This window comes from Protopterus annectens, chromosome 5.part0 (assembly GCF_019279795.1).
Source record: "Protopterus annectens isolate FY-2018-M chromosome 5.part0, PAN1.0, whole genome shotgun sequence".
Lineage (NCBI taxonomy): Eukaryota > Metazoa > Chordata > Ceratodontiformes > Protopteridae > Protopterus > Protopterus annectens.
In genome coordinates, this window is record NC_056735.1 from 475607930 (window position 1) to 475633787 (window position 25858).

Here is a 25858-nt window from a genome sequence, read left to right on the forward strand (position 1 = left end):
ACACACAGTAGAAGGGATGTACATGTGTGTACACCCTGTTGTACATTGGCTTGACACAATACAACTATGGCCTTTGTGTAATGGTGATATTGCAGATGTGACACACTAAACATCATACAGGCCTGTGCACAGCTTGTGTAGGCATGACATCAAACCACCACATAACATGTCTTGAACATTTTGAGTGTGTCACGACATGAAAGCTTTCACCTATACAGTATCCAAATACTTGCATGTGTTGCACAACATACCCATACAACCTCATCAGGCCACAGATACAGTACATGCATCTTGCTGGTGTCAGACATCACTGTCATGGTTGCTCCTCGTGTGTGAGGTACACAGACGGCATGTGGGATATGGAGTACTGCTAAGTTAGGCATGTCTGGGCATAGTTGCCAGGCATCAGCAATATGGTTGCAGATGTGCAGGGGTGTCATCTGTAAACTCTTCAGTGACCTGTGTCACACATTCCACATTAGGGTTTAGTGTGTACACACCTCAGTGACATTGGTCACATTCCACATTAGATATGTATTGTATCTGAACATAGTCATGGCTATGAATTGTGTCTGTAACTCACACTGTATAGCAATAGTGAAGCCACATGATGCCCTGCAATGGCTATGCACATCAGCTCAATGTGCAGTATGTCACTGTATATCTGTAGGGTGGACTGACAGCATTGCATCAGCTGAAAGTCCATGTTAGTATAACACGTCCCTGCATTGGGACACCATTACCTCACTGTATATTTGAAAGGACACCATTGTGTTAAACATGTATGCATGTCATTCAACACTTCAGCAGAAGACATGTCATACTACATGTGATTGGCAAGGTCATATGCCACACATCAGACTGGTGTACTGTTAACCTGTGCTGGTCTGTGGCACCACTGCAAAGTAGGGACAGCCATGTCAAGCATGTGTGTACAGCCACATGCACATTGTCTCAGGTCAGGGGTAAGCAGAATAATGTTTAACAGACATGCACTGCTTTGGGGAAGATATGCAAACTGGGGCTCAGGCAAACATAGTATTCACTCAACATACCCTTCTGCTCATATCCTCCTCACACATAGGTGCAGTGGCCAACACAAAGCATCAGTGGCAGATGTACACAGGTCAGCGATGGTCTGTTAAAATGTGGGGTATGTTGCACAAAACATGGCAGTGCGGTGCCACTGTACATAGTGTATGCATTGTGTTGCAGGTTTGGGGCATAACCTACTAACACAAAAGGTGCAACACAGGGATGTATGCTAACTACTACTATAATTGTGTAAGGTGCATGCCTTCTGCTATAACACATGCATGGCATGCTGTTATGTGCAACTCAGGGATGTATGATAACTACCACTATAACTGTCAAAGCTGAATGCCTTCTGCGATATCACATGCATGTTGCATGCCATTGGGTGCCATATCATGTGTCTCTGTGTCTGTATGTGTCTGTCTGTGTCTGTCTCTCTGTTTGTCTGACTGTGTCTGTCTCTGTGTGTCTGTCTCTGTCTGTCTCTGTGTGTCTGTCTCTGTGTGTCTGTATTGTGATGTATAACTTGTAATGTACAGTTCTTGTCTGCCCCTCACAGGTGTTGATGTAGGTGTGTTGCCCTCCTGCAGTCCACCTGATGTTAGTGTCCCCACAGACTCTAGCAGTGATGATGAAAGTATGATTGAGGCACAGGCAGGGTTGTCATGGGCTGAATCTGTGCCATTGGTTGCCATTCCACCTGTATCCCCCTCATCCCCGCACACAATAATGCTTGCCATCATCTTGCAGATGTTTTGGATAGACGATTGGGTGACATGGTGGGAGTCCTTGACTGTGGCATGTCAATCCTCAAGCGTGGAATGTGTGTGTTCGAACATCTGGTGGGAGTGAGGCATCGGGCACATTGACATAGGCCAGCTACATCACCTGTTGAAGGTTTATGTGAACATGCTACTTCACATGCCCGGTCCCATAGTGGCAGTAGCAGCAGCAGTGCAGCTGGAGCTGTGCTGTCCACACCAGGACACAGCAGGCCACGTGCACGTGGTTCTGGATGGTCCCAACAGGGACACAATTCCAGTGGACATGTGTCATCAGGCAGTACCCAATCTGTACTTCTGCCTGGTAGTGGCCATGCAACCCCTGGCAGGCGCAGGTCACATGGCCATGGCCGGATACCATGAACTGTAAAACCTGCCCTGTATAGTCTGCAGCTGTCAATAATACCCCTGTGTAGGCCATCCACATGTCAGACCTGTGTGCATACACACACACACACACACCAGAAATAAATGAAGGGCACTTCAACACACACACACGCATAACATCCACAAACGCCCAAGAGATAAAAGGCACTAACCCACACACATGATGTCATCCAATGATGCAGCCTAGGCCTCTGGCAAGCATTCTCACCCTGTGCATATGATGATGCCTGTGCTGCATCCCTGTCATCCATACCATCGGTGCAGGGACATGCTCATATGGTCTGATGCACAGGGTGAACATACTAGGAAGGCAATTGTAGATTACCATTGTTGAGTAGTGTTGACAGGCAGCAGACATACTACGTACTACAGTTTTAGAATGCATTTTGTACTTTTGACAGTATGTATCATGTGTAACAACAGTAACTGCATGTTGATCTTGATGTTCTGCCTTCCTCTTTCATGTGCAATTGCATGTGCCGTGGATATCAGTGTTTGCAGTTAGTGTCCCATATGTAAATGTAGACTACTCACAGGTCTGTATGACAATAACTTCATGCACTTTGTAGCTTCTACATCACAGTTATAATCTCCCAAGTTTCAAACATGTTTACTGATCTAATGATCCAAGATCATGATAGCTGTGTAGTAAGCTACTGTGGCCAGAGCCGTCACATCCATAGTGGGCGACATCACAGGTATAATTACCTGGAGCAGGGAGGAGGTAAAAGTGGTTTAGCAGATGACAAGGGCAAAGGCCAGTGGAAACAAGTAATGCCCACTCTCATGACAGGATGTAAACACACATACACACCCACACACTCAGGAATTCACAGACACAGTAACACACCCACACAGTCAGGGATTCACAGACACAGTAACACACACTCACAGTTGCCAGTGTTGGGATGAGAACCCCTGTCTATGTGCAAATCATCATTATAGTACTATGCAATTACAAGACACACCACATACATTACACATGTACAGGTAGTCAGAATGGCCTAAGATCAAGGACATCAACAGGGATACTAGATTGTGGTGAGTGTATGTGGGGAGGGGAGTTCATCAATAGGATATGGAACAACAAGCCTCACCCCATGGCGTACATGTTTACAGGTGGTTAGAATGCCCTTCTAAGATTTATGACATCAACAGGGATACTAGATTGCATTGAGTGGATAGGGGGAGGGGGGTCTTATCATTTCACTATGGTAATATACAGCCTCACTCCAGGGACCAGACAGCCATACATATACACACACACACACACACACACACACACACACACACACACACACACACTGTGGCATTCACAAAGATATACACCTATGTCACATACATACAGGCACTTGACATGTGTGAGATTCAAACCCCTGCCTATGTCTTGCTTTCTACACTTCACTCTGTACAGATGTCTACAACAGTGTACAGGAGAGTGAAAAACATTTGGGATGTATTCCCCACCATACGTGACATATATGGACACACACACACCCACACGTGCCAGTACTGTGAATCAAACACCTGCCTATCTCATGATAGGTATTACAGAGTTACAGTACTAACGCACATGCTACAAAGTATACTGACTCTTTCCTTTGCCAACTGTACTGATTTATGCACAATATATGCACAGGGGAGGTGTTACTGTTACAGGTGTCGAGAGATTTGCCTTCAGTGTCACCCTTACTGCATTTTACACTGTGTGTCTTCCCCTTCAATTAACAAAATCATAGCTTAGCAGTTACACAGGTTATTGTAGGAATGGTTGTAACACACCTGTGAGCTGTCCTCAGTAATCATTCATTTGCAAAGTAGCCGCACCACTTAGTAGTTATGTCCAAACATCTGTCCATAACTAAAGTACAGCTTACTATACTTTGAGCATATCACCATATACACTTGGCAATGTTGAGGCTGCATTGCAACTGCATGATGTACTATGACAACAGTCACCTTCAAACATCAGACACTGCACATGCATGAAATCTAAACACACATCAATACATGTACACATATGCAGTCTGCATCAGTAAGTGGACTAGCAGGTCAAGAGGATACATTCCACACCTTCCCCACACCATGTGTGAAACCTAGCTGAGCATTACACCATAATGGATGTTGCATTCATGTACTGTTAGGACACACAACCACCTTCACTGAGTAGCTAGGTGTACATGTATGCCAATAGCACATATCAGCAAGACACACACACACAGCAATATTCCATGTCATGATCCCACAAACTGTTAGTTGACAGCTTCACTGTAATGCCAGGGCACTGTAATGGTCAACAGTGAGCACATCATATCTGTCACACACACATCATATTTGCCACACACACCTGATGATTGCTGGAAGAGTGCCAGCAATGTCATCTGTTTGAGCTAGGCATTACACTTGTTCAAGCATGTGCAAGGTCTATGGCTTATAAACATCTCACCCAAGCACGTTCTGGCTATTGTGGTAATAAGGTTAATGTCCAGACAGCACATAGCATGCATGGCTTGCAATTGTTGACATGGGGTATATGTAGGAGCTGTGGGTCACACATGGTTGTGGATGTCATGGACATATCACCTGTAATTACTCAGGAACATACAGAGCATAGTTGTATTTCCCTGAGTCTGTCAAAACAGGACATGTGTGTAGGTCCTACAATCCTGTTATTTGGGTATGTTTGCAGGCATTACATTTGGTGGACAAGTCTAATGACATACATGCCACATGGATTGTTGTATGATATGATAGGTGTCATGGGTGACCAGTAGAGAGGGAATATTACCTCTGTCAACATAGATATCAAACCTTATTTACTGTTAGCATTCAGCAGCCATGCACCTATCTTCCATGTGCATGTGTGTAAAGAATGTAGCCACCTGTATGCACAAAAGACAACAGCTATGGTATTTTCATGTATGTTGTATGAGTGTGGGATGTACATATCCAGGGCAAGTACATCTAGGTCATATCCAACCATGAGGGTGTTGTTTACTGGTGTACAGCAACAGTCAACTGTGTTAATACTGACAACATCCGAGGGACCCTGGTATGTGTACAACTGACCTGGTTACAAACAGTGGTATTATTGCATTGTATAACACATTATGCAACTGTGTCAGTACATGGGTACTTTGCACAGTTGATGTAGGGCTAGGTACAGTCCACCAGTCGAAGGTTATTTGGTGTTGTACCATAATATGTCATACCACATTTATGGATGTATGTTGGCAGTCTGAGGACATGGTGGATGTATACGAGGATACAACCTAGAATGCACCTTTTGCCACTGTCACCTGTACCTGACACATCTGTGATGAATTATGTTAGAGTAGTGGTCTTTACTTGTGAGTAGTCTTTATGAATAAGTGGACACCACCACCTGGAGCGGTCTGCACCAGTGTTATGGCCCACATGTCTGGATATGAGTTATATGGCGGTAGTGCTATTGTGCACTGCAGAGCCTTCAGCCAGGTGTTCCTCACTGCACAGATGTCAGTATTCCCCATTGTAGGTTCTACATTGAGTAAATGGATTATGAAAGCCACAAATCTAGCGCTGGTTAGCATAAGCATCCAATACAATTGTCTTGTAGGTGTCAGGGAATTACGTCTGTGTTTAGGACATTTGCCTTGGAATGGCACTATATGGGTAAATGCAAACTAGGTACTATCCACACTCCCTTGAATCATGGATGCATGTGATCTGTGACAAAGATTTGTCTTCTTTCAGTCATGTCATCCCGGAATGACAGTCAGTGGACAACCTCATAATTACAGCAGGACATTGGCTCATTGTTTTGGTCAGGCAGTTGCCACTCGTACCATGACATCACTGCGAGTGGCAATATTGTGCTTGGTATCAAATGCTACATCTAAGGTGACGGACAGCAGTAGACATTGTATAGATGACCAATGTCAGATATACTTAGTGGAGCAGTCCTGCTAATAATGAAAACTACTAACACAGCCGGGAGAGGTCATCTTGACACCTGCACCTCAGTACCATTAGACAATGGGGTTCGCATATTATGCTTGCACATGCCACAGTTTCAAGTATAATGCTACTGTCCACAACCTGATATCAATGTATGCCTTTCAGGGCAGCAATGTGTGTGACACATGCTGTACTTTGCATCCACCTGTGTGTCCCAGTTAACCAATTGTCTGTCACTTCCACACATGCATGATTGTGTATACTTCACATATATATATGGAAGTACTTCATGTACATGTATGCACATGTATCACACAGCACATACACAGATATATCATTTATGGGCCACATACAGGTATCTGGTAGTAAACCTGCATGATGTGCATATATACTGACAGTTAAGATGTACATAGCTGTAAATCTGTGTGTTTACAATAGGAGTCCATTACAACATGTTCTGTATGTCTAAGTGTATGCGTATGCACACTGTGGCCTTCTGTGGTTAGTATCAGAGTGCATCCCAAACAGCCCTGTGCCACTAAGTGTATGAGCATACCCACTGCCACCTTGTGTAATTTGAGTCAGTGCATCCAAACAAGCCCTTTGTTTCTAAGTGTATGAGCATGCCCAGTATAACCTTGTGTAGTTGGTGTCAGAGTGCATCCCAAATGGCAATGTGCTACTAAGTGTATGAGCATGCCCACTGTCACCTTGTGTAAATGGAATCAATGCATCCAAACAAGTCCTGTGATTCTATCTATATGAGCATGACCACTGTAACCCTGTATAGTGATAGTAGTTGTCCATTCCACAGATGGGCATACTCTAGTTCAGGGCTTGTTGTGCTACAACTATACCTCTCAGGCCTACCTATGCCTTACCTGCAGATGATGTGTCTTGTTTATGCATACAGGTTGTAATGGACTCCTACTTTAAACACACAGGTTTACAGCTATGTACATATTAACTCTCGGTATCTCTGCTGATGTCCTCAATCTTAGAAGGACATTCTGACTGCCTTGAAATGTATAATCTCTGTGGTGCATCTTGTAACTGCGTAGTACTGTAATAGTTATTTGTCGATAGGCAGGAGTTCTGTTCCCACCACTGGTAACTGAGTATATCAGCAAATGCCTGAGTATTTGTGTCTGCATACTGTCATGACAGTGGGTTTTACTGCTTTTCAAAGAGAAACCACCTTTTGCACTGGCCTTTATCCTTGTCATCTGATAAACCACCCTTTCCCCCCCTCCACACTGCAAGTAATCAGTCCTGTGATGTCACTCAGCTCAGAAGCGAAATCAGATTAAGTGTAATTGTATGGGTTCTGTGGCACATACCCCAACTGCATACCACTCTACTAGTTACCTTTACATAGGCAAGACTTGTAAGCACAATACTGGCAAGTGTGTGTGCGTGTGTGTGTTTGCGTGTGTGGCTGCCTTGTAGCCAGGCATACACATGTGTTATGTCTTTTAACATACTGCACACCACGGTAGTCATCTGTAATGAGTGGAGTCTACAAATTATTACAGAGTTAGGAATAGAAAATAAAAGACAGTCAAGAATGACTACTGTTGGGTATGTTATTTTCCCGTGCCACTGTCAAGCAGTGACACAGAAGTGGTCGCCGGGGTGTATTTCCATACCCATCATTCCCCCACCCAAACTCCACAATCCTCAGAGTATATCTCCTTAACCATCATTCCCCACCCCAAACTCCACACACACAACAACCATCCTTTCTCTGGTGAACTGATTAAGATTTAAATGTTATAATACAAGAGTTGCCTCTGTTTTGTGTATACATCAATTCCTTTGGAACCCTTCCGTGTCACAAAGGGTGTTCAAACATGTTTATATATATGGCTATAGCTGTGTCTGTGTATATGTATATATATATATATATATATATATATATATATATATATATATATATATATGTGTGTGTGTGTGTGTGTGTGTGTGTGTGTATACACATCCTGTAAGTGCATATATGTATTTAGTATTTATTTATAACAGTTGTACATATGTAGACTTGTCTATGTTGTTTCACAGAGTACAGTACATTCAAGGGTGCTGTACATATGTACACAAAGTGACTGTCCCATTTGTTTTCAGTACTGTGGAATACCTGTAGTAAAATGTGTATTATAAATACCAAGAAACATGTATGCAACCCAGATGGCTTAGTGGTAAGTCCAGTGACCATGGTGTGCATGGTCCAGGGTTCAAGACCTGCAAGAATTGTTATTAATATCATTTAGGACTGAATAAGGCGGGTATAAATGTGGTTTTGCGACAGTAAGCAGTGGGTATACACAGTTAAAAGACATGTACAACTCGCAGTACACTTGAAATGCCATTCTTTAGTAACCCTGCTGATGTCATTCATTGTGACATACACCTTTGGGGAAGAAGTACTTCAGTAATGTCTGTGGCATGTACTATAACTGCGTACTGTTGTAGTGTCAGAAACTAGTTAGGTAGGGGTTCAAATACCAGATATATCACGTGTATGTGTATGACTTGTATCCTCTGTAGTGGTGGTTGTAAGTGTGGGCAATGTGGAGGGGGTTTTGCATATATTTTATGTTGGCCATACTCTATATCACAATGTCAACCACACAGGGATAACAGATGTACATTAGCTGTGAAGCTGGGCTGCAAAGCCATACCCATACATGTGACATCAAGGCCAGCCAATCACAGTTAGCAACCCCACTATTACCAAGAGCACACACCCATGTGTCATATGCACACACATGCCTATGCAACAGCCAATATATGGGAAGTACACTGCATATTGGCCACTGATACTAACTATGCAGTGATAGCAGTGGGCTACAGAGGGCATGTCACCCTGGCCATCTGTCCAATATGCACGTACATGCACACAGTGCACCTCCACCATGTTCTCCAATGGACACCTGCACCACCTATGGTGCCTTCACATGTGACTCACAATGAACATACCATGCCTGACAACATGCTTTCAACTTCTTTACAGTGCCTTAATCACTCTGTATCCATCGGCCCTTGTTCTGCCTAGCAACAAAGTAAACAACCTCTGTGAGGCTTGAACCCAGGACCATGCACACCATAGCCAAAGTAGTTTACCTCTAAGCCACCTCTGATATGCATAACCCTGCTGTATTCACAAACATATCACCCAGCCCAGTCATTCAACAGTACAGAGTATGTATTCTAACATGCAGATGTATATGTGTGTGAAAATATATTAATGTCTACACAGATACAAATGTATGTATGTGTGTATATATATATATATATATATATATATATATATATGTATATATATATATATATATATATATATATAGAGAGAGAGAGAGAGAGATAAATATATATATAGATATATATATCCACATATGTGTAAGCAGATATTTATATCTATATAGGTATATATGGACATACATCTGTAGATAAGGTGGGAACATAGCAGAAACATATATGTCCACATGTACCGTGAATGGGGTTGACAGGCACAAACAACATACATCTTGCATGAATAGGTATTCCCCCCACAGCAAAACATGTCTGTCCTTCAATACACTACCAGCTGTTGCAGATCCAATAACCAGGACCTTACACAACAAAGCCACAAGATGTTAACAGTACCCCATCTCACCTGTATTTCAGGCTGGTGTCAGTAACATATCATGGCAGTACAGTCAGGCTCATAATGACTCCCATTTTGCAGTCATCTGTTACCTTTGTTAGTCAGAGTCCCGGACTGTTAACTTGTACTACAGAGATGTAGAATTCAAGCAACAGTGGTCCCAGGACTGAACCCTGAGGTACTCCACCTGTCACTTGTCTGGGGATGGATTTGGAGAAAATTTCACCTACAGTTTGGATTCTGTCAGTAAGACATATGACAAACCATCGAGTGGCATAGGGATTTATGGCTGGATTAGTTTGTTAATCTATGTTTCCAGATGGGTGTATGGTATTGAAGGGCTTGGCGAGATCCACATAGGCATTGTGGACTGCCTTACTCTCTTCAACAGCTATGCAGACTGAGTCAAAGCAGACAATCCCTTTCAAGAGGTAAGACTGGCCCTCCAAGCAGACAATCCCTTTCAAGAGGTAAGACTGGCCCTCCATGAGCCCAGTTTGTGTGGGGTCCGGTGTTTGAGGGTTGCCAATGTCTGTGTTCCAAACTTCCCTGATAATGCATTCCATGGCCATACAGATCAGGCTTGTCACACTGATGTGACAGTAGTTCCAGGCATCCAAGGTGGATTTCCCCTTATGGAGTGGGATAACTGCAGCTGTGCGCCACTCAGTGGGCTCCAGGCCTGATGCAAGGTTATGATTGCACATAACAGTCTGGTCCCATGGATGATGTATTCTTAGTTGTGGATAGTGTGGGTTCTACCTGTGTGGCCATGATTACTGGCCAATGGAACTCTGTTCATATTGCCATTGGTCCTTTTGGGGGTGAGAGCGGGTGACTGTGGCACTAAACCAATCCACCAGGATATTGGCACAATCCATGGGAGCAATCTATGTAATGCCATTCTATCATAGCTCAGAGCACGTCTCAGCATTGCCTGTTAGATTCAGGACATAACTATAGAATGGTGTTTGGTTGTCTGTGGAATCTGTGGTACTTTTAGTTACATAACCAGCTTTGGAGGATTCCATGAGGGATCTCAACATCTTACTGTGGCTGGTAAGGGAGTTGTTTGCATCCTTGGGGTATCCTTTTTGTTTCAACAGTGTCTACCTTCTGTTGTATACTCTGTTAATGGCAGGAGTTCACCAGAGTGGCTTGCTTATTTGGGAGGTGACCATTGTGTTTCCATGTGGGATGTCAGGAATCATGCACAAGTTGGTGTGCTCATACAGTACCTTAGTACAGGATTCATCTGTAGAACTGTCAGCTCCTGTTTCCATGGGTGTCACAAACATTGTCACTTCTGCCTTGTGTAGCATGAAGCTGGCTTTGGGGAGGTCTTTTATGGACAACTGTATATACATTCCTTTCATATGTTCACTTTGATTAGCCTATACTGGGATTCCTTAGGTGAAACGTCAGTCTCATGTACTGTTGTGATGGCTTAGTGGTTAGTTACTGTGACTATAATGCACAGTGTTCTGGGTTCATGACCTGCAAAGGTGGGGTATATTTGTCCGGCCAGGACAGCGATTAATGCATACAGACTAATTGTGGAAATTAGGTTGGTCACACTTAATACAATTCAAATGCCCTACATTGTCAATCCTGCTGATGTCAATCACTGGGGAATACACCTTTGGAGAAGAGAGCACTCCAGCAATCTCTGTGGTGCATACTATAACAGTGTAGTGCTGTAGTGTGATATCAAACTCTGGTATGGGTTCTAGTCTCACACATGGGAGTTGTGGATTCATTGGTGTCTGTTCCTATGCCTGTGTAGAGAATGCTGCATGTTTGGCTAGCCACACTCAATACAATTCATTGTCCCTACTTTGGCCATCCTACTGCTGTCACCCACCTAAAAATACACATCTGGGTCTGTTGTAACCTAGTAATCTCCGTAGTGTGTCCTGTAACTGTGTAATTCTGTAGTGTGATAAACTAGTTTGTTAGGTGTTCTGATCCCCAACTTGTCAACTGTGTGCCTGCCTCAGAAGTGAACAATATTTTTTAGAGTACTCACACTCCTTACAATTCATATACTCAACTTTGACATGACTGCTGATGTCACCCACATAGAAATACACCTTTGGGAGTGTTGAAACTCAGTAATCTCTGTAGAGTGTCAGGTAACTGTGTACTGCTAGAGTGTGGTTTAGAACTGTGGTAGGGTTCCATCCACAACCCTGGCAGTTATGTGTGTTTCAATGCCTGTGTAGGGAGCAGTACATTATAGCCTACTCACTTGCAGGACATTTCCAATGCCCTACTTTGGTAATCCTGCTGATGTCATTCCTTGTCAAATACACCTTTGGGGAAAAAGCTCCCTAGTAACTGCTGTGGTGCATCCGATAAAATCGGCATGCAGTAGTGTGATATCAATCTTGGTCATGGGTTCTATACCCACCCATGTCAGTTGTGGATGTTTTGTGTGTGTCTCACTTGTCTGTTTTGTGAGCAATGCATTTTAGGCTACTCACTTACAGGAAATTTGAAATGCCCTACTTTGGTAAACCTGCTGATGTCATTCCTTGTGAAATACACCTGTGGGGATGGGATAGCCCAGTAATCGCCGTAGTGCATGCTATAACTGCGTAATGCTGTAGTGTGATAAACTAGTTAGGTAGGAGTTTTAGTCTGAGACATGGCAGGTGTGTTTTTGTCAGTCATATTCTGTGTGGAGGTGGATGTGAGTGTCTAACCACTGAACATGTTGAAGAGTGGGTTTTCTAGTTTTCCTATATGGTGGCCATATTATATGTCACAATGTCCACCTCACAAGGATTACAGTTTAAATCAGCCAAGAGACTGGGTTGGCAAGCCATACCCCTACATCTGGCAAAAGGCCTAGTGAACAAAGTAAGCAAACCTACTATTATGCAGAATACAGTCTGAACCCATGTGTCATACACAAACACACTTGCCTAGATAAATCCCGCTATGTTGCTAGTACCCTGCACATTGTTGACAGATAGTAAGCATGGTGTAATTGCAGTGGGCAGCAGAGGGCATGGCACCCTGTCCACCAGTATAATAGGCACATAATTGCAGACAATGCACCTTCACTATGTTCCCCACTGGACACCTGCAACATATGTGGTGTCATCAAATATGATCCTCAAAGGACATACAATGCTTTACACACATGCCCTGTACAGACAGATGCCACTGGCACCAGGGAATACCTGTATCATGCTATCAATGCAGGTGCAGTGTCACCCTGCTGTCTATTAGCAGGTCCCGCCACACCAGGCCAGGAATGGCACATCTGTTGATAACAGTCTGTGTACATAACATGTCCAAGGCAAACCAGGTACACTTAAACATGCCACTGTACATTAATGTGGGACATGCACATCCAAGGCAATGCCCATGTCAAGGACTATCAAACACAGACATGGCATGCATTGCAAAGCAATGGCCACACACAATAGTAACCAGGATGACAGGGCAGTTAATACAATACCCATCTGTGTGGGACATTGCAGACACTACACCCATGAACAACACTGCAGATCATTGTCAAGTGGCCTGATGCCAAGAATTATCCCTCACCCAGCCTTGTGCAGCCATCTTGGACAGCCAACCACTACACACCCATGAAGCAATGCATACATGCATGTCAGTACTGGCACATTGTGTCTGCATGTGGGGTATGATGTTCCCAACCACAGTCACACCCAGTATAACTCCCATTGGCATACTGACTGATGTCAGACACCTTCACATGCCCTAGCCCATAGAACCTCATGATAACCCCTGTTGTGCACGGAATACCTGTGCATTACTGTAGTGTGGCAAACTAAGTAAATAGGAAGTGTATTTGTGAGCCTGCCAAAGTGTGTCAATGTGTCTGAGTCCCTTAGAGAGTGTGGCTGTGTTGACAATGACATCTGTTCATGTGTACAGCCATGTGTGCTACACCTAATATATGTCTACTATATCTCTGTTGCAGATGTCGCTCAGCAGCACACATATATGTTCTTACAGCACACCAACATGTCAGCTATGTGGCACATGGAGTAACTGCATGCACTTGAAATAGTAATGGCTAGTCAGTCAGAGGTTTGATCCCCTGTACTGATAGGTGTGTGATAGAAGATGCTTAGTTTTAGTCTCCCAGCCCTTCTCTGATGTACTTTGCCTCTGTCTGTCCCTCCCACACACTCTTTGGTGGATATGGAGATGTAAACCTGCTCAGCAGCAGCTTGTGTTTTGTAAGTGATGGTCATGATCAGGTGGTGGCCTCTGCACCTATAGCAGTCCTCCTCCAGCTGATTGCATGTGGAACTGCTGTGGTGACATTTCCATAGCCAATTGCATGGAAACACAGTACAATATCTAGGAACATCATGTTGGTGTTTGCCCATGACAGTCGCTGTGAGTGGAACCGGGATCTGGTGTTTGGTAGACAGCATCACAGATGAAATTTGGATATTCCTCAAACAACATACACTCTGGAAAATGGCCCAAATACAGGAGGGTGATGTGCCAGGCATGACTACAGCATGTAAGTGTAGCTATGCTTCATTCAGACTACTGCCAGTTTAACAGGTTGTATGTGGTAATGGCTAGTCTGCATGTTTTAATAACTGACAACACGGTGCTCTGTTTGTGAGGAAACCCCCATCTGTAGGGTCATCTGTGGACTGGTCAGTGTGTGGAACCATTTGTTTCTTGCTTTACTTACAGAACGCACATCTGTGAACTGCAGAAGCATAGTGTGAGGATTGCAGTCAGTACACGGTGACAGTGATGAGAGTTACTGACATCACATCCCTGCTTGGACATACGTCACATGAAACAGTGGTATGGCAGTCACTGTCTGAGGTTATCACAGTGACATGCCAATAATGGGCCACTGTTTATAGCTGCAGTCACAAGTCATCTACGCTTAGGACAGATGTCATGCAGTATATTTGCATGTGTTGTGCTCCCTCTGCAAATGTATGACATCTGTTGTCTTTGGTTAATGGTAATATCTATGCATGCTGTTATAAGTAATCCTAAATCCTGTTGACTATGACTAAGCCTTATCTGTGTTAAAACTGCAACACCATAGGCTGTATGGGATTGGAGGTCCCAGCGGAACAACCTGTCCCACTTCATCTGGCCATGGCACCAGGCACCAGCACGTCTGGGGCTCAGCCTTGGACCTCCACCTCTGTTGACTCTGCACCACCTTCAAGTGGAGCCACCACTGAGGATGGGGCTTGCCCCCCCTGGGAGCAGGTCCAGACAGGAACTTGTCAGCCATCATACGGTCCAGGCCGTGGTATGTAGAGAGCTCAGTAAGGGATTTCGAGGCCAGCTACACCAGCTAGAGGGCAGAGTGGCCCAATTAGAGGGTGAGCCTGCCCTTCCTAGACAGTCCCCAGCACAGCCATCTTTGGGGCTGTGAAGGTGCAGTGGTGGCTACCCATGGGTGGGGACCTCCATCCCACTGTTTCCATTTGGAGGCTCATGGGATTGTGACTGCCAAACACCCCTCCCCGTCCAAGGTATTCCCCCCCACATGTGTCATATACTGCCCCTGTATGCTGTCTTGTCTGTCATCCTACACCAGCTATGTATGGGGCGTGCTTTTTTTGCGGGAACAGATTGTCCTTTTTTTCTTTTATTTTTAAGTGAGAGTGGGATGTTGGGGAAGGAGAGTAGGTATGATCAGGGAGGATATGTTGGGTAGGATGACAGACAAGACAAACAAGATGGGTACAGGGGCAGTATATGACACATGTGGAGGGAAACACCTTGGATGGGGAGGGGTGTTTGGAAGCCGCAAGCCCATGAGCCCACAAATGGATACAGTGGGACTGAGATCCCCACCCATGGGCAGTCACCACTGCACCTTCACAGCCCAGAAGGTGGCTGTGCTGGGGGCTGTGTAGGAGAGGCAGGCTCACCCTCTAGTTGCACCACTCAGCCCTCAAGCTGGTGTAGGCAGTCTCGAATCTCCCTGTCAAGCTCCCTATGCACCACGGCCCAGACCGTACCATAGGTGACAGGTTCATGTCTGCTCCCACTCCCAGGTGGGGGCCGACCCCCATCCCCTGTGGTGGTTCCACCAGAAGGTGGTGCAAGGCCAGTGGATGAAGAGGTCCCAGGCTGGGCCGCAGATGTGCTGGTGCCCAATGCCATGGCCAGCTGATGTGCGACAGGTGGGTCCACTGGGACCAGCATTCCCATCCAAGTTATGCTGTGGCATGTTTAAGGCAAATATGGATTAGTAATAGTTAACAGCATTCACGATTAGTTATAACAGCATGCATAGGTATTCCCATTACCCAGGGCACCAGATATAAAATAGTTGCAGAGCAGGCAGAACACATGCATATATAGGTTCATAGGTTCATAGGTAGGTACTAGGCTATCTGCCCAAAGGCATTCATAAGCCTAGCCAGAATGTGTTGGCTTTCGCCGCCCCCTTAGATTAGTTCCCTGTGTCTCTGTCCAGCAGAGCCACTGAAGTGATCCCCGAGGTAAACTTTCTCTTTCCCATCCACACATCAAGGTTTCTCTTGAAGAGTGTTAGCAAGGAGCTCTGTCTAATGTAGATTGGGATCTTGTTCCAAAGCATGAGAAGTCTCTGAGACAGGAATCTATCCCTCTAGCACATCCTATTTATTGTTCTGGTGAGGTTTAGAACCCTAGAGTGTGTGGCTCAAGTGGATAATTTAGGTGGAGCATGTCCATCAATTCTGGGTTGGACATGGCCTTGTATGTCAGGCAGAGATCACCTCTGAGTAGGCGGCATGAAACTGAGTACAGCTGTAGTTTCTTCAGTTGAGCTGCATAGAGCATCTGTTTGAGGCCAGTGATCCTCTTGGTAAGATACTTCTGTGCTCTTTCCAGCTGTTGCAGGTGTCTTATAAGGTACATCCCAAATGGGGCATTGTACTCTATGATGGGTCTGATGAGTAGAGGGGCACAATGACCTCTTTTGATCTGGATGCGAACCCTTTTGTGATTAGGTGGGCCATGTAAAATGATTTTCTAACCACTTTGGCAATGTGATTATCAAAGGTGAGATTACTATCTACTTGGGTCCCCAGATCCCTTATTAGGTCTTCCGTATTTAGGGGACGACCACCTATGTGGTAATTTGTGGCTACTTTGTTTTTTCCAAAGGGGATGACTATGCAAATTTTGGCATTTAGCTTGAGGCCATGATTTTGACACCAGGTATCCATCTCAATGAGACCCTTTTGGAGGATGTCTGTGTCAGCCAGAGAGTCAATTATAGCCCCTAGTTTGCAGTTGTCTGCAAACTTCGTCAGCCTGTGCCTGCCTGTACCTCTGAGAAGTATATGCCAAACAGGAGGGGTCCTATGACTGAGCCCTGAGGAACACCACTTGTAACTGGCTTAGAGTCAGACCTAGTACCCACAACTCTCAGCATGTGCGTTCTGTCCATGAGCCAGTTGGCAGCCCATCTTTTGACGTAGGGGTTTATGTTCAGGCTGGTGAGCTTGTCTATAATACCAGAAAGGGGAATGGTGACAAAGGCCTTAGTGAGGTTTAGGTAGGCTGTGTGTACCACCTTTCCCTCATCTATAGCCTTGGTAACTGTCTCAAACAAGTCCACCAGGTTTAGGAGGCATGATCTGCCCTTAACAAAGCCGAACTGGGTAGGGTCCAGTGTTTGGAGGTTCCCAATGTCTCTGTTAATGAGTTCTATGATAGTGTGCTCCATAGCCTTGCAGACCAAGTTAGTCAAGCTTATAGGGTGATAGTTCCCAGGGTCTGTTGTGGCTCCACCTTTGTAAAGCGGACTAACCATTGCTGTGCGCCACTCTATGGGTACATAGCCTGTGGAGAGGCTGAGTTTGAACAGTGTGTTTAGGTGAGGGGTTAGTTCATCTTTGAGCTCATGTAGGATGCAGCCTGGGACACCATCCGGTCCCATTGATGCTGTGTTTTTGGCTTTGGAGAGGGATGTTTTAACCTGAGTGTCTGTGATTTCAGAGACTCTACATTCTTCTGATATGGTTATGGGCCCTTTTGGGGGTGAGAGGGGGTGAAGTTTGCACTGAACCTGTCTGCCAGGATGTTGGCATTTGAAAAGTTTTTCCCAGTGGTTTTCTTGTCCGGGGGTGGGGGTGGAATGTGGATATCCAAAGTGATTTGTTTATGGTCAGATCTAACCAGCGAGGGGTTGACCTCTGGTGTGGAACACCGGTCGCCCATGCTGGTGATGACCAGGTCCAATATGTTGTCACCACTGGTTGGAGTGTTGATCAGTTTAACCAGGGTGTTTGAGTTTATAAATTCTAGGAAATGTTGGGCAAGGGAGTTAGTACTTGAGTAGTTCTTCCAGTTAATGTTTGGGTAATTGAAATCCCCCAATAGTAGGGTGTTTGGTAGGACCTTTATGTTTCCCAATGTTTCCAGAAATGTGGAATGGGGGTCCTGGGACATGGTGGGTGATCTGTAGCAAGCTACAATTTGAATTGCAGTTTTGCCCATTGTTAGTTGTACGTGGATGATCTCTGAAGCATCGTGCTGTGCCACTAACCTGGAGATGTGGGTATCCTTGATGAATATGGATACGCCCCCACCTTTTATATTTCAGTTTGGGTTCTGTGGCCGAAATGTATGGTATGAGTTATAGCCTGGTAGTGCAGGAGTGCTCTCTGGAGCCATAAACGAGGTTTCTGTTACTGCACATATATCGATTTTCTCCATACTGAGGAGTGCCTCAAGTGCATGCATTTTGAGGTTTAGACTTCTGGCATTGAGTAGCATTACCCTCAGTTTTTTGTTACTTGTTCTATTTACGGTGGTGGATTTATCTTTTGAGCCTTGCCTAAAAAAGGCACTATGGGGGTGGCAAGAGCCTTGGCCAGTATTCGAAAGCCTAAAAGTGACAGGTGCAAGCCGTATCTAGCGAAGCAGTGTGGCTTGTTGAGCATGTCATCCCAGGTGGACAGACACTGGATCCCCTTTGAATGACACCAGAAACTTAGCCAATTGCTGAAATCGAGAATTTTTTCTTTATACAGTGGTATCATTCTTGGTGAGGGTAGAATGCTACTCAGGGTCAGGGTCATACCGGCCTGGGCTACATGATCAGAGAGCTCTTCCATGTCTCTTTTCATGTAGTCCAGGGAGGTACAGCTCAGGTCATTCACACCAACATGGACAATGGCAGAGTCATATTTGTACTTGTTCTGGAGTAACCTGAGTGCTTGTGTTATGTGGCGGATCCTGGAACTCGACAAGCAGCTAACAGTAACCTTCTCCTTATTCAGCCTAGTGAGTGGGATATCAGTGTGTCTGACTATAGAGTCACCTATTACTAGTATGTTGGGTATGTTATTTTGCCTTAAGGGCTGTGATTGCATGGCATACTGGTTTTGTGAAGTATGTGTTTCATGGTTTGTGTTTAGGGGTGTAGGTTGCTTGGATGTTTGCTTTGGAGGTCTCTGTTGGTTTTGCAAATTTTTATTTAGAGCCTCAGAGTATGTTTTCATGTATTTATGTGTGTTTTTCACCAGTGCTGCTTTAATGGGTCTATGTGAGACTGGTGGCGTGATGCAAGTATTTCCCTTCTCCTCTTGACTGTCTGATCCACTCTTGGATTGAGAGAGCTTAGCCTCCAGTTTGGCTGTATAATTGCATCTCTCGCATGTGTTAGTGTTTGGTAATATATGGGTAATCAGTGGCCATTACAACAACATGCAGGTTTCATTGATGGCAACAGGCCACCAATATGGGAGTATTTTAACATGGCACATGCTTAGAAACAGATGTGAATATTTATAAACCAATAGGACATATGTCCCAACAAAGGTTAGGAGTGTAGACATACCAAACGAGTTGTGTAAATCGGTTATTTTTGCACATATGGTAGGGGTGAGAGAGAGAGAGAGAGAGAGTTCAATTAACAACTAATAAATCCTTGTAGTTTTTCTCAACATTCATAGTCACTGCAGTGGGCAGATTTGTACAGTTGAGGGGTATGAATATGCATACCACTCTCTATGTGAGCATTCTAGCATAATCTGTACAGTTGTTAAGTGTAAATATGCATGCAGCTTTCTCTCTGAACATTCTAACAAACTGTGTGCAGTTGTGTGGAATGATTATGCATACAACTTACTAATGCTTCTGGGATCCAAAGCCCTGTTGTGTGTGACAAAAGCATTACAGTTAAGATCACTGTGCACTATGCTATCAGGCAATTGTTGTGAGGCTTTGCAATGTATTTTGTCTAATATGACTTACCTGTCTGCACTTCCAACATTGTTATACAGTACTACATACACATTTTATCTGCATACCACAGTGTGGGTAACACTGCTTACTACAACAGTGCTATTTAATAACTGCAACATACAACAACATATGACTGCAGAGTAAACAGAAGCAATGCAGGGGTTACACCTTTATTTGCAGCATATTACACAATTCTGTATACTGGTACAACACTTTCTGAGGCTCTTACATTTATTCATTATGACAGTTCATGCAGGCTATTTGCTAACCTGCTTCGCGATGCATCCTTTGCAGCCTAGCATCATAGGCTTGCTGGTTCACAGCATGCTCATCTGCAGCTGTCAGAGAAGTACAGTGATATTTAGCTATCTATCCATAGTATACATAAGCTAGGCAATTATTAGCTATGTAGTGGAAGGAGTACTTACTCAGTTCTGGGGCATTCTGCATCTGCCTTGCTTCCTGGATCCACTCTTCCCGGACATCCCCCCCTCCACCGCTTCAGGTCTGCATGGTGGTGCCTGACCTGCTCACCAGTCCAGGAGATACCTGTGGCACTAGTGACGTCACGGGCAAGACTGTCCCAGGCCTCTGTTTTGTACTGCGACCCCTGGTACTAGCCCTGCAGTAGTCTCCTGTCATGGTGCTTTACCAGGAGCTATACCATGAATTTGGACTCCTGGATGCCCCAGTGCTGCGCTCTAAAGCGAGTGCCTTCTCCCACTCCAGCCATTCTGCCTGCAGGAGGATGATACAACCAGTTATGAGCCGTATTTCCTGCCTCTTCGGTTTAAGTAGGGCCGGGTTCCCGCACTTTTCCGTAATTGGCCCATTTCAAAAAGGCTAAGCTATGAGCACACCTGCTTATTTCATGTTGGCACTGTTTAAAGAGGTGTACCTGTGGGCATATTGTATTGGCTTCCCTACACATTGCTTACAATTACTTAGTTGGGCTGTGCTGTGGTTAGCATTGCTTATTGGTTTTCTAGCATTATATTTGCCTTTTGTCAACAATGTCTTATTCATTACAGATTATATATGTATCTGGTATCAGTGAGTCATGTGTACATACACTGTATGGGGTCCTGGGGACTTCAAAACTTTATTACAGTGACACCTCAACTCTGTGTTTACTGCAGTACTCCAATTCACATATTTAAGGTCTGTGGCGGGTTATAGAACATTACACTGTACATAGATTCAGTTCACATGTTTGATTTGATTTCCCTGTGGTGAGGATTCATTTGCTGATACCTCCTTTATATGTATTGCTATCATGGTGTAGTAGTTAACTACTGTGACTATGATGTACAGGGTCCTGAGTTCTAGCCTTGCAGAGGCTGTTTATTTTGTTGCCTGGCATAACACGAGCCGTTGGGTACAGAGTGATTTAAAGCAGTTGTGAGTGGGTGTGCGCGGAGCTAAGCAATGCTAAACTCCAGTTACAGTTACTTACACTAGGTTAGCTTCTACTTTGCTTAATCTGTGTAGGCAATGCATACTCCCACACAAACACACTTAAACATGCTTGCTGGTGTTTATATATGCTTACTACTGCTTATGTTTGCTTAAACTTGCTTACTAGTGCCTTATTCGTTATGACGCTGACACTTCACTCCTGTTCACTTTTAATTGTTATTATGCAGGTTATACAGCAGACTGATGTCAAAGTATGTTCATATACAGATTACCAATGGAAAATTATATGTGCTGCAGTGGGATTTGAACCGGGAATGTCTGTTCATTAGGCATATGCTCTAACCACTACACTATTGCTGTGCTGCTTTATTTGCATATATACCCATATACCAGTGGATCCTAGTTCCCCAAACACCCACCCCAACACTTCACTGATGCAGCAGTCATCCATTCTCCAGTTGGATACACAGTGTATCTACACCACTACATATTGGCCACTCCCTACTCCTGTAGACCCATCTCATGGGTTGACTCACTCCACGTATCCTCAGACATCCCAACCTTTTAGTCCACAAACATTGGTGAAATGATTGACCAATAGAACACTATTCACAATTTTTGGGTTGTCCCACCTGGGACACGTCTTTATTTCAAGATTAGACTCTATACTTCATTACATCCTTACTCCCGTTAACAAGACACTACAATAAATTAATAACTATGACTATGTGGTAACGCACATGTTACCCATGAAAGCTAATAATGTACGAGTTCGGTGAAATTATATTACAAATAGAACCGGTATAGTGATTGGCATTGCCGTAGCAGGCAGGTCACAGGAATGATTCCACTATTTCATAGTGAGAAAGTCCTCACATTTTATTTTTTGGGAACAGCACTCACTTCAGACAAAGTACATGTTTCTGCATTTTTGCAGATTTGTCCCTTCCCTCTTATGCACACCCTATTATTCTATCTACTGTCGAGGTCTGTAGGGGCACTTTCATGTTATTTATGTCTGCAAAAGGAATGAATGTGTTACAGGGAATGTACTTCTACATATAGATGTATGCATGTCTGTATGCATATTTACTTATAACGAATTCGCTGACCTCCACAAAGCGATCCAATTAGAACCAGACCATCCAACCCTGACACGCCTAGATCCATAATTTCATACCCATGGTTCCTCCACCACACCCGAGTTCAACATACACACAAACCATCCATTCTCCGGTTGCTATCACAGCTATAACACACCTCCACACATTGCCCTCTCCCCAGCGTTAGGGACCCTACACGTATGTTGTTCCAACCCATGTATCATCAGGTTCTGCCACCATTTGGTCCTTGAACATACCTGCCCTTGCTTGTGCAATGGTCGGAAGTCCAGACAACCTGGCAATTTTTGGGTAGTCCCACCAGGGACTACCCTGTAATTGTTTGTAAAGTAGACTTAGCAGATCGACAATGTTACTCCCATTGGTAGTATCCTGCCTGTGGTGTGAGTAGCAGTGATTTGCTCACCCCTGCCCAGCTTGAAATGACATAAGATGAAAGCACTAAATAATACTGGAGTTGCTGTTGATTCCCTTCTCATTCTTTTTGCATGCTTTATTGTCACGATGTTCATTCTTCATAGCTCTCTCTCTCTCTCTCTCTCTATATATATATATATATATATATATATATATTATATATCTGTACATACACATGCACATACATCTACATAATTATATACATTTCCTATGCTGTTGCATGACTGTGCTGGACAATATGTTTGTGATAACATCAGAGTTATGTATATCTGCCATGGCTTACTGGTAAATCACATAGGCTGTGGTGGGCAGGGTCTTGGGTTTGACCTTTGCAGAGGCCATTTATTTTGTTGCTGGGCAGAACAAGGGCCATTGGATACAAAGTGATTAAAGCACTTTTAAGCAGGTGTGGGTGGGTGTATGCATGTTTGCACGACTGTAGGCTATGCTATCTTCCGATTACAGTTTCTTAAATTCAGTTAGCTTCTACTATGCTTAGTGTGTGGGCACTGCCTACACCCGCGCAAATGCACTTAGACTTGCTTACTGGTACTTATATATGTTCACTACTGCTTATTTGTGCTTACACCTGCTTACTAGTGCCTTATTCATTATGACACTACAACTTTGATTAAATGACATTAGTTAAACATTTCATGCAGTACTCCATTTCACATTTACATGTTATTATGTAGGCTATACAGCAAAAAGATGTATAAATATGTTCATATACACATTCCACATGGAAAATTATATATGCTATAGTGGGATTTGAACCATGAATGCTTGTTCATTAGGCAGATGCTGTAACCACTACACTATTGATGTTAACATTGACTCTGCATGTTGTTTTCTATTTGGATGATTTTGATGTGTAAGCTACACTAAGCAGAGGGCAGCAACGTGCAAACACACTGCGCTTTGCTTGCACTTTCAATAATGAAGCAATACAAATGTAAAATAGGAACACGGGGAATCTAATTGTGATAGTTCTGGGGACAGGGGCTCAACATTCCACTATGTGCTTGTGTGTTTACTACTTTGATTTTATTTCAGTGTTCGTGGACATCCACGGACACTGAATTAATTGCTTACTATTAGAGGTGGGCTCTAATAGTAAGCATTGTAGGTTGTGCAACTGCGGGGGCATGTTTAAGCCTCCGTGAAGCACTTAAACATGCTCCCTGCACTCACACTCGTTTCCTGTGTACATCGAGGGTGCGGCAGTGCGCCCTCATAAATATTCACATGGTGCTGCTGCACCATCTGTAAGGAGGATGCTCGGAGCAAGGCTAAAACCGTCTTTGTGCCGAGCTTCTTGAATCCTGGGGATTCACATAGTAATAACTACTACTTACCAAAAAAAAAAAAAACTTAAAAGGATCCCACATTCAATGATGTATTCTTAATGACTGTTGCTCCATAATCGTGAAACTAACCTTCTGTACCCTTCTGTACATGCACATAAAACACGGTGTCAGGTTGTCATAGCAACCTAAGCAGATATTAATGTCTCACTAAAAAATAACACATAAGCAATCAGATGTAACACTGAAGCATATGCTTGAGTGCGTCACCAAAAAACTAACATATCTAATATCAAAATACAATTTAATAAAAACCTTTAAAACATGTAAGCTCACTCAAACACTACTTTCTAATGACTGGACCAAACATTTGAACTGCCAAATTATGAACGTGTGCATCCGTATCTTGTCTATATGTTATCTGTGGAACAATGGATATAGTGCATAAGTAAAAATTATCTAAATGCAGGCCAAACACCCAATGATGCAAAAGATATGATGTAAAAGAACTGGTTACAATAAATAATAACTGAACCTGCACCTACAAAGCTAAGACACTTGCACTGTTGTAGAGATAATAATGCTGCACACCGAACAACTAAACTACAAACTACAAATTAATTCAACTAATTGCATTTTTTGTAAAGTAACTGTAGTCAAAGCACATAAATAGAAAAGAAAAATACTGTCTAAACCAATTTTAAGAATGTTTAAACAGTCATTCTTTTCTATTTATGCTTTGATGTGCTTCGGTTTCACTTACATTATTTTTTTTTATTCAGGTCCAACTGTCCTCGGTCAAACTGGTCGGGGGTGAATTGTCCTGGGTCCAAACGTTTTGTACCCCCACTAAATTATATATACCAACTCCGAGATCACACTAGAGTGAGAAAAGGGTAAATATCCTGATCCTCACTGTACCGCAGTCAAATTTAAACTGCTGATAGTTCTTTACTGTAGGCTGTCTTTAATCAGAGAATTATTCCTTTAAGCGAAGACCGGACTTCTGCTCACTTGTATAGTTCGATGTTCTGGGTTTCATTATTGTCAGCTTTCGAGTAACTGGAGTTTCGCTGATGTGGTGTCGATGTTTGATTAAATTGGGTCTTCGACCTTTTGCAGTAGACCCCTCTAATCATGTAATATCTAGTATCTCTTTTAAATAATTTATTAGAATTGTCTCAGGTCTAATTTATCGCATACTAATCTATGTAACAAATAATATGACTAATGAGTTTTTCCTCACATATTTACTCCAACTGATGTTATTGTTCTTCATTGCACTCTACCATGAAACATGTTCTGTTTTCCTCATTACAACATTTTTTTCACTCCCATGTTTTGTAGTGTAACATGATACTTTGTAATTTAAAATACATGTAACAAATTTTTGAAAGCTTGTGATTGTGGATCTTTTCTCCCTGAACCTCCACTGAAAATGTGCACTTTCTGTCCCAGTCAGACTTTCCTGGTAAATAAATGTCAAATAAATAAAGAGGACTGCACAGTTTCTGTAACATAGTAAATTTTGTATAACAAACTAAATTAATAGATCATGGGGAAAGCAGTAAATATCTATTCTAT